Genomic DNA, 15260 nt, shown 5'->3' on the forward strand with positions numbered 1-15260 from the left:
ATATACTCATCGATATACCGCTCTCTATATACTCTGAAATACCTACCTCTATATACTATTCGATATACCGCTCTCTATATACTCTTCGATATACCGCTCACTATATACTTTTCGATATACCGCCCTCTATATACTCTTTGATATAATGATCTCTATATACTCTTCGATATACCGCCCTCGAAATACTCTTCGATACACCGCCCTCTATATTCTCTTCGATATACCGGTCTCTATATACTCTTGGATATACATCCCTCTTTCTACTCTTCGATATACCGCTCTCTATATACTCTGATATACCGCTCTCTATATACTCTGATACACGGCTCTCTATATACTCTTCAATATACGGCTCTCTATATACTCTGATACACCGCTCTCTATTTACTCTGATATACCGCTCTCTATATACACTTTGATATACCGCTCTCTATATACTCTTCGATATACCGCTCTCTCTATACTCTTTGATATACCGCTCTCTATATACTCTTTGATATACTGCTCTCTATATACTCTTCGATATACCGCTCTCTATATACTCTGATATACCGCCCTCTATATACTCTTTGATATACTGCTCTCTATATACTCTTCGATACACCGGTCTCTATATACTCTGATACACCGCTCTTTATATACTCTTCGATATATCGCTCTCTATATACTCTTCGATATACCGCTCTCTATATACTCTTCGATATACCGCTCTCTATATACTCTGATATACCGCCCTCTGTATACTCTTTGATATACTGCTCTCTATATACTCTGATACACCGCTCTCTATATACTCTGATATACCGCTCTCTATATACTCTTCGATATACCGCCCTCTATATACTCTTCGATATACCGCTCTCTATATACTCTGATATACCACTCTCTATATACTCTGATATACCGCTCTCTATATACTCTGATGTACCGCTCTCTATATACTCTTGGATATACCTCTCTCTATATACTCTTGGATGTACCGCTCTCTATATACTCTTCGATATACCGCCCTCTATATACTCTGATATAACGCTCTCTATATACTCTTCGATATTACGCTCTCTATATACTCTTCGATATACCGCCCTCTATATACTCTTCGATATACCGCCCTCTATATACTCTGATACACCGCTCTCTATATACTCTGATACAGCGCTCTCTATATACTCTTCGATGTGCCGCTCTCTATATACTCTTCGATATACCGCTCTCTATATACTCTTCGATATACCGCTCTCTATATACTCTTCGATATACCGCTCTCTCTATACTCTTCGATATACCGCTCTCTCTATACTCTTCGATATACCGCTCTCTATATACTCTTCGATATACCGCCCTCTTTATATTCTGATATAACGCTCTCTATATACTCTTCGATATACCGCTCTCGAAATACTCTTCGATATACCGCTCTCTATATATTCTTCGATACACCGCTCTCTATATACTCTTCGATATAACACTCTCTATATACTCTTCGATATACCGCTCTCTATATACTCTGATATACCGCCCTCTATATACTCTTCGATATACCGCTCTCTATATACTCTGCTATACCGCTCTCTATATACTCTGATATACCGCTCTCGATATACTCTGATATACCGCTCTCTATATACTCTGATATACTGCTCTCTATACACTCTTCGATATACCGCCCTCTATATACTCTTCGATATACCGCCCTCTATATACTCTGATATACCGCTCTCTATATACTCTTCGATACACCGCTCTCTGTATACTCTTCGATACACCGCTCTCTATATACTCTGATACACCGCTCTCTATATACTCTTCGATATACCGCTCTCTGTATAATCTTCGATATACCGCCCTCTATATACTCTTCGATATACCGCCCTCTATATACTCTGATAAACCGCCCTCTATATACTCTTCGATATACCGCTCTCTCTATACTCTTCGATATACCGCTCTCTATTTACTCATCGATATACCGCCCTCTTTATACTCCGCTATAAGGCTCTCTATATACTCTTCGATGTACCGCTCTCTATATACTCTTCGATATACCGCTCACTATATACTCTTCGATATACCGCTCTCTATATACTCTTCAATATACCGCTCTCTCTATACGCTTCGATATACCGCTCTCTTTATATTCTGATATACCGCTCTCGATATACTGTTCGATATACCGCTCTCTATATACTCTTCGATATACCGCTCTCTATATATTCTTCGATATACCGCCCTCTGTATACTCTTCGATATACCGCTCTCTATATACTCTGATATACCACTCTCTATATACTCTAATACACCGCTCTCTATATACTCTGATATACCGCTCTCTATATACTCTGATATACCGCTCTCTATACACTCTTCGATATACCGCCCTCTATATACTCTGATATACCGCTCTCGATATACTCTGATATACCGCTCTCGATATACTCTGATACACCGCTCTCTATATACCCTGAAATACCGCTCTCTAGAAACCCTGATACACCGCTCTCTATATATTCTTCGATACACCGCTCTCTATATACTCTGATATACCGCTCTCTACATACTCTTCGATATACCGCCCTCTATATACTCTTCGATATACCGCTCTCTATATACTCTTCGATATACCGCTCTCGATGTACTCTGATATACCGCTCTCTATATACTCTGATACACCGCTCTCTATATACTCTGATATACCGCTCTCTATATACACCGATGTACCGCTCTCTATATACTATTCGATATACTGCCCTCTATATACTCTGATATACCGCTCTCTATATACTCGTCGATACACCGCGCTCTATATACTCTGATAGATGGCTCTCTATATACTCTTCAATATACCGCTCGCTATATACTCTTTGATATACCGCTCTCTATATAATCTTCGATATACCGCCCTCTATATACTCTGATACACCGCCCTCTTTATACTCTGATATAACGCTCTCTATATACTCTTCGCTGTACCGCTCTCTATATACTCTTCGATATACCGCTCTCTATATATTCTTCGATATCCCGCTCTCTTTATACTCTTCGATATACCGCCCTCTATATACTCGTCGATATAACACTCTCTATATATTCTTCGATATACCGCTCTCTATATACTCTTCGATATACCGCTCTCTATATACTCTGATATACCGCCCTCTATATACTCTTCGATATACTGCTCTCTATATTCTCTTCGATATACGGCTCTCTATATACTCTTCGATATACCGCCCTCTATATACTCTTCGATAATCCGCTCTCTATTTACTCTAATGCACCGCTCTCTATATACTCTTCAATATACGGCTCTCTATATACTCTGAAACACCGCTCTCTATATACTCTTCGATACAGCGCTCTCTATATACTCTGATGTACCGCTCTCTATATACTCTTCGATATACCGCTCTCTATATACTCTTCGATATACCACTCTCTCTATACTCTTCGATATACCGCTCTCTCTATACTCTTCGATATACCGCTCTCTATATACTCTTCGATATACCGCTCTCTATATACTCTTCGATATACCGCCCTCTATATACTCTTCGATATAACACCATCTATATACTCTTCGATATACCGCCCTCTATATACTCTTCGATATACCGCCCTCTCTATATTCTTCGTTAAACCGCCCTCTATATACTCTTCGATATACCGCTCTCTATATACTCTTCGATATACCGCTCTCTATATACTCTTCGATATACCGCTCTCTATATACTCTGATATACCGCCCTCTGTATACTCTTTGATATACTGCTCTCCATATACTCTGATACACCGCTCTCTATATACTCTGATATACCGCTCTCTATATACTCTTCGATATACCGCCCTCTATATACTCTTTGATATACCGCTCTCTATATACTCTGATATACCACTCTCTATATACTCTGACATACCGCTCTCTATATACTCTGATGTACCGCTCTCTATATACTCTTCGATATACCGCCCTCTATATACTCTGATATAACGCTCTCTATATACTCTTCGATATTCCGCTCTCTATATACTCTTCGATATTCCGCTCTCTACATACTCTTCGATATAACACACTCTATATACTCTTCGATATAACACACTCTATATACTCTTCGATACACCGCTCTCTATATACTCTTCGATACACCGCTCTCTATATACTCTGATATACCGCTCTCTATATACTCTTCGATATACCGCTCGCTATATACTCTTCGATATACCGCTCTCTATATAATCTTTGACATACCGCCGTCTATGTACTCTTCGATATACCGCCGTCTATATACTCTGATACACCGCTCTCTATATACTCTTCGATATACCGCGCTCTATATACTCTGACATACTGCTCTCTATATACTCTTCGATATACTGCTCACTATATACTCTTCGATATACCGCTCTCTATAAAATCTTCGATATACCGCTCTCTATATACTCTTCGATATAACACCCTCTATATACTCTTCGATATACCGCTCTCTATACACTCTTCGATATACCGCCCTCTTTATACTCTGATATAACGCTCTCTATATACTCTTCGATATACCGCTCTCTATATACTCTTCGATACACCGCTCTCTATAAACTCTTCGATATACCGCTCTCTATATACTCTTCGATATACCGCCCTCTATATACTCTTCGATATACCGCCCTCTATATACTCTTCGATATACCGCCCTCTCTATATTTTTCGTTAAACCGCCCTCTATATACTCTTCGATATGCCGCTCTCTATATACTCTTCGATATACCGCTCTCTATATACTCTTCGATATACCGCTCTCTTTTTACTCTGATATACCGCCCTCTGTATACTCTTTGATATACTGCTCTCTATATACTCTGATACACCGCTCTCTATATACTCTGATATACCGCTCTCTATATACTCTTCGATATACCGCCCTCTATATACTCTTCGATAAACCGCTCTCTATATACTCTGATATACCACTCTCTATATACTCTGATATACCGCTCTCTATATACTCTGATGTACCGCTCTCTATATACTCTTGGATATACCGCTCTCTATATACTCTTGGATGTACCGCTCTCTATATACTCTTCGATATACCGCCCTCTATATACTCTGATATAACGCTCTCTATATACTCTTCGATATAACGCTCTCTATATACTCTTCGATATTCCGCTCTCTACATACTCTTCTATATACCGCTCTCTTTCTACTCTTCGATACACCGCACTCTATATACTCTTCGATATACCGCCCTCTATATACTCTTCGATATAACACACTCTATATACTCTTCGATATACCGCTCTCTATATACTCTTCGATATACCGCTCTCTATATACCCTGATATAGCGCCCTCTATATACTCTTCGATATACCGCTCTCTATAATCTCTTCGATATACCGCTCTCTATATACTCTTCGATATACCGCCCTCTATATACTCTTCGATATACCGCTCTCCTTATACTCTGATGTACCGCTCTCTATATACTCTGATGTTCCGCTCTCTATATACTCTTCGATATTCCGCTCTCTATATACTCTTCGATATACCGCTCTCTATATACTCTTCGATATACCGCTCTCTATATACTCTGATATACCTACCTCCATATACTCTTCGATATATCGCTCTCTATATACTCTTCGATATACCGCTCTCTATATACTCTTCGATATACCGCCCTCTATATACTCTTCGATATACCGCCCTCTTTATACTCTGATATACCGTTCTCTATATACTCTACGATATACCGCTCTCTATATACTCTTCGATATACCGCCCTCTTTATACTCTGATATAACGCTCTCTATATACTCATCGATATACCGCTCTCTATATACTCTGAAATACCTACCTCTATATACTATTCGATATACCGCTCTCTATATACTCTTCGATATACCGCTCACTATATACTTTTCGATATACCGCCCTCTATATACTCTTTGATATAATGATCTCTATATACTCTTCGATATACCGCCCTCGAAATACTCTTCGATACACCGCCCTCTGTATTCTCTTCGATATACCGGTCTCTATATACTCTTGGATATACATCCCTCTTTCTACTCTTCGATATACCGCTCTCTATATACTCTGATATACCGCTCTCTATTTACTCTGATACACCGCTCTCTATATACTCTTCAATATACGGCTCTCTATATACTCTGATACACCGCTCTCTATTTACTCTGATATACCGCTCTCTATATACACTTTGATATACCGCTCTCTATATACTCTTCGATATACCGCTCTCTCTATACTCTTTGATATACCGCTCTCTATATACTCTTTGATATACTGCTCTCTATCTACTCTTCGATATACCGCTCTCTATATACTCTGATATACCGCCCTCTATATACTCTTTGATATACTGCTCTCTATATACTCTTCGATACACCGGTCTCTATATACTCTGATACACCGCTCTTTATATACTCTTCGATATATCGCTCTCTATATACTCTTCGATATACCGCTCTCTATATACTCTTCGATATACCGCTCTCTATATACTCTGATATTCCGCTCTCTATATACTCTTCGATATACCGCTCTCTATATACTCTTCGATATACCGCTCTCTATATACTCTGATACACCGCTCTCTATATACTCTGTTACACTGCTCTCTACATAATCTGAAATACCGCTCTCTATATACCCTGATACACCGCTCTCTATATACTCTTTGATATACCGCTCTCTATATACTCTTCGATATACCGCTCTTTATATACACTTTGATACACCGCTCTCTATATCCTCTGATATACCGCTCTCTATATACTCTGATGTATCGCTCTCTATATACTCTTGGATATACCGCTCTCTATATACTCTTCGATACACCGCTCTATCTGTACTCTTCGATATAACACACTCTATATACTCTTCGATATACAGCTCTCTATGTACTCTTCGATATACCGCTCTCTATATTCTCTTCGATATACCGCTCTCTATATACTCTTCGATATACCGCCCTCTATATACTCTTCGATATACCGCTCTCTATATACTCTGATATACCTCTCTCTGTACACTCTAATACACCGCTCTCTATATACTCTGATATACCGCTCTCTATGTACTCTGATATACCGCTCTCTATATATTCTTCGATATACTGCCCTCTATATGCTCGGATACACCGCTCTCTATATACTCTTCGATACACCGCTCTCTATATACTCTTCGATACACCGCTCTCTATATAATCTTCGATATACCGCCCTCTATATACTCTTCGATATACTGCCCTCTATAAACTCGGATATACCGCTCTCTATATACTCTTCGATATACTGCTCTCTATATACTCTGATATACCGCCCACTATATACTCTTTGATATACCGCTCTCTATATACTCTGATATACCGCTCTCTATATACTCTTCGATATACCGCTCTCTATATACTCTTCGATATACCGCTCTCTATATACTCTGAAATGCTGCTCTCTATATATCCTGATACACTGCTGTCTATATACTCTTCGATATACCGCTCTCTATATACTCTTCGATATACTGCTCTCTCTATACTCTTTGATATACTGCTCTCTATATACTCTTCGATATGCCGCCCTCTTTATACTCTGATATAACGCTTTCTATATACTCTTCGATATACCGTTCTCTATATACTCTGATATACCTACCTCTATATACTCTTCGATATACCGCTCTCTATATACTCTTCGATATACCGCTCTCTATATACTCTTCGATATACCGCCCCCTATATACTCTTCGATATACCGCCCTCTTTATACTCTGATATACCGCTCTCTATATACTCTTCGATATACCTCTCCCTCTATACTCTTCGATATACCGCCCTCTTTATACTCTGATATAACGCTCTCTATATACTCTTCGATATACCGCTCTCTATATACTCTGATATACCTGCCTCTATATACTATTCGATATACCGCTCTCTATATACTCTTCGATATACCCCACGCTATATACTTTTCGATATACCGCCCTCTATATACTCTTCGATGTAATGCTCTCTATATACGCTTCAATATAACGCTCTCTATATACTCTTCGATACACCGCTCTCTATATACTCTGATATACCGCCCTCTATATACTCTGATATACCGCTCTCTATATACGCTTCGATATACCGCCCTCTATATTCTCTTCGATATACCGCTCTCTATATACTCTGATTTCCCGCTCTCTATATACTCTGATACACCGCTCTCTATATACTCTTGAATATACGGCTCTCTATATACTCTGATACTCCGCTCTCTATTTACTCTGATATACAGCTCTCTATATACTCTGATATACCGCTCTCTATATAGACTTTGATATACCGCCCTCTATATACTCTTTGATGTACCGCTCTCTATATACTCTTCGATATACCGCTCTCTCTATACTCTTCGATATACCGCTCTCTATATACTCTTCGATATACCGCCCTCTTTATACTCTGATATAACGCTCTCTATATACTCTTCGATATACCGCTCTCTATATACTCTTCGATATACCGCTCTCTATATATTCTGATATAACTACCTCTATATATTCTTCGATATACCGCTCTCTATATACTCTTCGATATACCGCTCTCTATATACTTTTCGATATACCGCCCTCCAAATACTCTTCGATATAATGCTCTATATACTCTTCGATATAACGCTCTCTATATACTCTTCGATACACCGCTCTCTATATTCTCTTCGATATGCCGCTCTCTATATACTCTTCGATATACATCCCTCTATATACTCTTCCATATACCGCTCTCTATATACTCTGATATACCGCTCTCTATATACACTGATACACCGCTCTCTATATACTCTGCAATATACGGCTCTCTATGTACTCTGATACACCGCTCTCTATTTACTCTGATATACAGCTCTCTATATACTCTGATATACCGCTCTCTATATACTCTTCGATACACCGCTCTCTATATACTCTTCGATACAGCGCTCTCTATATACTCTTCGATATACCGCCCTCTTTATACTCTGATATAACGCTCTCTATATACTCTTCGATGTACCGCTCTCTATATACTCTTCCATATACCACTCTCTATATACTCTTCGATATACCGCCCTCTATATACTCTTCAATATAACACTCTCTATATAATCTTCGATATACTGCCCTCTATATACTCTGATATACCGCTCTCTATATACTCTTCGATACACCGCTCTCTATATACTCTTCGATACACCGCTCTCTATATACTCTGATATACCGCTCTCTATATACTCTAATACACCGCTCTCGATATACTCTTTAATATACGACTCTCTATATACTCTGATATACCGCTCTCTATATACTCTTCGATATACCGCCCTCTATATACTCTTCGATATACCGCCCTCTATATACTCTGTTACACCGCTCTTTATATACTCTGATATACCGCTCTCTATATACTCTTCGATGTACCGCTCTCTATATACGCTTCGATATACCGCTCTCTATATACTCTTCGATATACCGCTCTCTATATACTCTTCGATATACCGCCCTCTATATACTCTTCGATATAACTCTCTCTATATATTCTTCGATATACCGCTCTCTATATACTCTTCAATATACCGCTCTCTATATACTCTGATATACCGCCCTCTATATACTCTTCGATATACCGCTCTCTATATTCTCTTCGCTATACCACCCTCTATATACTCTTCGATACACCGCTCCCTATATACTCTGATATACCGCTCTCTATATACTCTTCGATATACCGCTCGCTATATACTCTTCGATATACCGCTCTCTATATAATCTTTGATATACCGCCCTCTATATACTCTTCGATATACCGCTCTCTATATACTCTGACATACTGCTCTCTATATACTCTTCGATATACCGCTCTCTATATACTCTTCGATATACCGCTCTCTATATCCTCTGATATACCGCCCTGTATATACTCTTCGATATTCCGCTCTCTATATTCTCTTCGATATACCGCTCTCTAAATACTCTTCGATATACCGCTCTCTGCATACTCTTCGATATACAGCTCTCTATATACTCTTCGATATACCGCTCTCTATATAATCTGATATACCGCCCTGTATATACTCTTTGATATTCCGCTCTCTATATTCTCTTCGATATACCGCTCTCTACATACTCTTCGATATACCGCCCTCTATATACTCTTCGATATACCGCCCTCTATATACTCTGATATAACGCTCTCTATATACTCTTCGATATAACGCTCTCTATATACTCTTCGATATTCCGCTCTCTACATACTCTTCTATATACCGCTCTCTTTCTACTCTTCGATACACCGCACTCTATATACTCTTCGATATACCGCCCTCTATATACTCTTCGATATAACACACTCTATATACTCTTCGATATACCGCTCTCTATATACTCTTCGATATACCGCTCTCTATATACCCTGATATAGCGCCCTCTATATACTCTTCGATATACCGCTCTCTATAATCTCTTCGATATACCGCTCTCTATATACTCTTCGATATACCGCCCTCTATATACTCTTCGATATACCGCTCTCTATATACTCTGATGTACCGCTCTCTATATACTCTGATGTTCCGCTCTCTATATACTCTTCGATATTCCGCTCTCTATATACTCTTCGATATACCGCTCTCTATATACTCTTCGATATACCGCTCTCTATATACTCTTCGATATACCGCCCTCTTTATACTCTGATATACCGTTCTCTATATACTCTTCGATATACCGCTCTCTATATACTCTTCGATATACCGCCCTCTTTATACTCTGATATAACGCTCTCTATATACTCATCGATATACCGCTCTCTATATACTCTGAATTACCTACCTCTATATACTATTCGATATACCGCTCTCTATATACTCTTCGATATACCGCTCACTATATACTTTTCGAAATACCGCCCTCGATATACTCTTTGATATAATGATCTCTATATACTTTTACGATATACCGCCCTCTATATACTCTTCGATACACCGCCCTCTATATTCTCTTCGATATACCGCTCTCTATATACTCTGATACACCGCTCTCTATATTCTCTTCAATATACGGCTCTCTATATACTCTGATACACCGCTCTCTATTTACTCTGATATACCGCTCTCTATATACTCTTTGATATACCGCTCTCTATATACTCTTTGATATACTGCTCTCTATATACTCTTCGATATACCGCTCTCTATATACTCTTTGATATACTGCTCTCTATATACTCTTCGATACACCGGTCTCTATATACTCTGATACACCGCTCTTTATATACTCTTCGATATATCACTCTCTATATACTCTTCGATATACCGCTCTCTATATACTCTTCGATATACCGCTCTCTATATACTCTGATATTCCGCTCTCTATATACTCTTCGATATACCGCTCTCTATATACTCTTCGATATACCGCTCTCTATATACTCTGATACACCGCTCTCTATATACTCTGTTACACCGCTCTCTACATAATCTGAAATACCGCTCTCTATATACCCTGATACACCGCTCTCTATATACTCTTTGATATACCGCTCTCTATATACTCTTCGATATACCGCTCTTTATATACACTTTGATACACCACTCTCTATATCCTCTGATATACCGCTCTCTATATACTCTGATGTATCGCTCTCTATATACTCTTGGATATACCGCTCTCTATATGCTCTTCGATACACCGCTCTATCTGTACTCTTCGATATACCGCTCTCTATATACTCTTCGATATACAGCTCTCTATGTACTCTTCGATATACCGCTCTCTATATTCTCTTCGATATACCGCTCTCTATATACTCTTCGATATACCGCCCTCTATATACTCTTCGATATACCGCTCTCTATATACTCTGATATACCGCTCTCTGTACACTCTAATACACCGCTCTCTATATACTCTGATATACCGCTCTCTATGTACTCTGATATACCGCTCTCTATATATTCTTCGATATACTGCCCTCTATATGCTCGGATACACCGCTCTCTATATACTCTTCGATACACCGCTCTCTATATACTCTTCGATACACCGCTCTCTATATAATCTTCGATATACCGCCCTCTATATACTCTTCGATATACTGCCCTCTATAAACTCGGATATACCGCTCTCTATATACTCTTCGATATACTGCTCTCTATATACTCTGATATACCGCCCACTATATACTCTTTGATATACCGCTCTCTATATACTCTGATTTACCGCTCTCTATATACTCTTCGATATACCGCTCTCTATATACTCTTCGATATACCGCTCTCTATATACTCTGAAATGCTGCTCTCTATATATCCTGATACACTGCTGTCTATATACTCTTCGATATACCGCTCTCTATATACTCTTCGATACACCGCGCTCTATATACTCTGATATACCGCTCTCTATATACTCTTCGATATACCGCCCTCTATACACTCTTCGATATACCGCTCTCTATATACTCTTCGATGTACCGCTCTCTATATACTCTGATATACCGCCTTCTATATACTCTTCGATATACCGCCCTCTCTATATTCTTCGATAAACCGCCCTCTATATACTCTTCGATGTACCGCTCTCTATATACTCTTCGATATACCGCTCTCTGCATACTCTTCGATATACCGCTCTCTATATACTCTTCGATATACTGCTCTCTATATACTCTGATATACCGCCCTCTATATACTCTTTGATATACTGCTCTCTATATACTCTTCGATACACCGCTCTCTATATACTCTGATACAGCGCTCTCTATTTTCTCTGATATATCGCTCTCTATATACTCTGAAATACCGCTCTCTATATACCCTGATACACCGCTCTTTATATACTCTTCGATACAACGCTCTCTATATACTCTGATATACCGCTCTCTATATACTCTTGGATATACCGCTCTCTATATACTCTTGGATATACCGCTCTCTATATACTCTTCTATATGCCGCTCTCTATATACTCTGATATACCTACCTCTATATACTCTTCGATATACCGCTCTCTATATACTCTTCGATATAACGCTCTCTATATACTCTTCGATATACCGCCCTCTATATACTCTGATATACCGCTCTCTATATACTCTTCGATATACCGCTCTCTCTATACCGCTCTCTATATACTCTTCGATATACCGCCCTCTTTGTACTCTGATATAACGCTCTCTATATACCCTTCGATATTCCGCTCTCTATATACTCTTCGATATACCGCTCTCTATATACACTGAAATACCTACCTCGATATACTATTCGTTATACCGCTCTCTATATACTCTTCGATATACCGCTCACTATATACTTTTCGATATATCGCCCTCTATATACTCTTCGATATAATGCTCTCTATATACTCTTCGATATAACGCTCTCTATATACTCTTCGATACACCACTCTCTATATACTCTGATATACCGCCCTCTATATACTCTTCGATATACCGCCCTCTATATTCTCTTCGATATACCGCTCTCTATATACTCTTGGATATACCGCTCTCTATATACTCTGATGTACCGCTCTCTATATATTCTTGGATATACCGCTCTCTGTATACTTTTGGATATACCGCTCTCTATATACTCTTCAATATACCGCCCTCTATATACTCTTCGATATACCGCTCTCTATATACTCTGATGTACCGCTCTCTACATACTCTGATGTTCCGCTCTCTATATACTCTTCGATATTCCGCTCTCTCTATAATCTTCGATATACCGCTCTCTCTATACTCTTTGATATACCGCTCTCAATATACTCTTCGATATACCGCCCTCTTTATACTCTGATATAACGCTCTCTATATACTCTTCGATATACCACTCTCTATATACTCTGATATACCTACCTCTATATACTCTTCGATATACCGCTCTCTCTATACTCTTCGATATACCGCTCTCTATATACTCTTCGATATACCGCCCTCTATATACTCTGATATAACGCTCTCTATATATTCTTCGATATAACGCGCTCTATATACTCTTCGATACACCGCTCTCTATATACTCTTCGATATACCGCCCTCTATATACTCTTCGATATAACACACTCTATATACTCTTCGATATACCGCTCTCTATAAACTCTTCGATATACCGCTCTATATATACTCTGCTATAGCGCCCTCTATATAATCTTCGAAATACCGCTCTCTATATTCTCTTCGATATACCGCTCTCTATATACTCTTCGATATACCGCCCTCTATATACTCTTCGATATACCGCTCTCTATATACTCTGATGTACCGCTCTCTACATACTCTGATGTTCCGCTCTCTATATACACTTCGATATTCCGCTCTCTCTATAATCTTCGATATACCGCTCTCTCTATACTCTTTGATATACCGCTCTCAATATACTCTTCGATATACCGCCCTCTTTATACTCTGATATAACGCTCTCTATATACTCTTCGATATACCGCTGTCTATATACTCTGATATACCTACCTCTATATACTCTTCGATATACCGCTCTCTATATACTCTTCGATATACCGCTCTCTATATACTCTTTGATATATCGCCCTCTATAAACTCTTCGATATACCGCCCTCTTTATACTCTGATATACCGCTCTCTATATACTCTTCGATATACCACTCTCTCTATACTCTTCGATATACCGCTCTCTATATACTCTTCGATATACCGCCGTCTTTATACTCTGATATAACGCTCTCTATATACTCTTCGATATACCGCTCCCTATATACTCTGAAATACCTACCTCTATATACTATTCGATATACCGCTCTCTATATACTCTTCGATATACCGCTCACTATATACTTTTCGATATACCACCCTTTATATACTCTTCGATATAATGCTCTCTATATACTCTTCGATATAACGCTCTCTATATACTCTTCGATACACGGCTCTCTATATACTCTGATATACCGCCCTCTATATACACTTCGATATACCGCCCTCTATATACTCTGATATACCGCTCTCTATATACTCTTCAATATACGGCTCTCTATATACTGTGATACACTGCTCTCTATTTACTCTGATATACCACTCTCTATATACTCTTCGATATACCGCCCTCTATATACTCTTCGATACACCGCTCTCTATATACTCTGATGTACCGCTCTCTATATACTCTTCGATATACCGCTCTCTATATACTCTTCGATATACTGCTCTCTCTATACTCTTTGATATACTGCTC

Source organism: Somniosus microcephalus, chromosome 24 (genome assembly GCF_052327205.1).
Source record: "Somniosus microcephalus isolate GS21.2 chromosome 24, FLI_Smic_1.0, whole genome shotgun sequence".
Classification (NCBI taxonomy): Eukaryota; Metazoa; Chordata; class Chondrichthyes; order Squaliformes; family Somniosidae; genus Somniosus; species Somniosus microcephalus.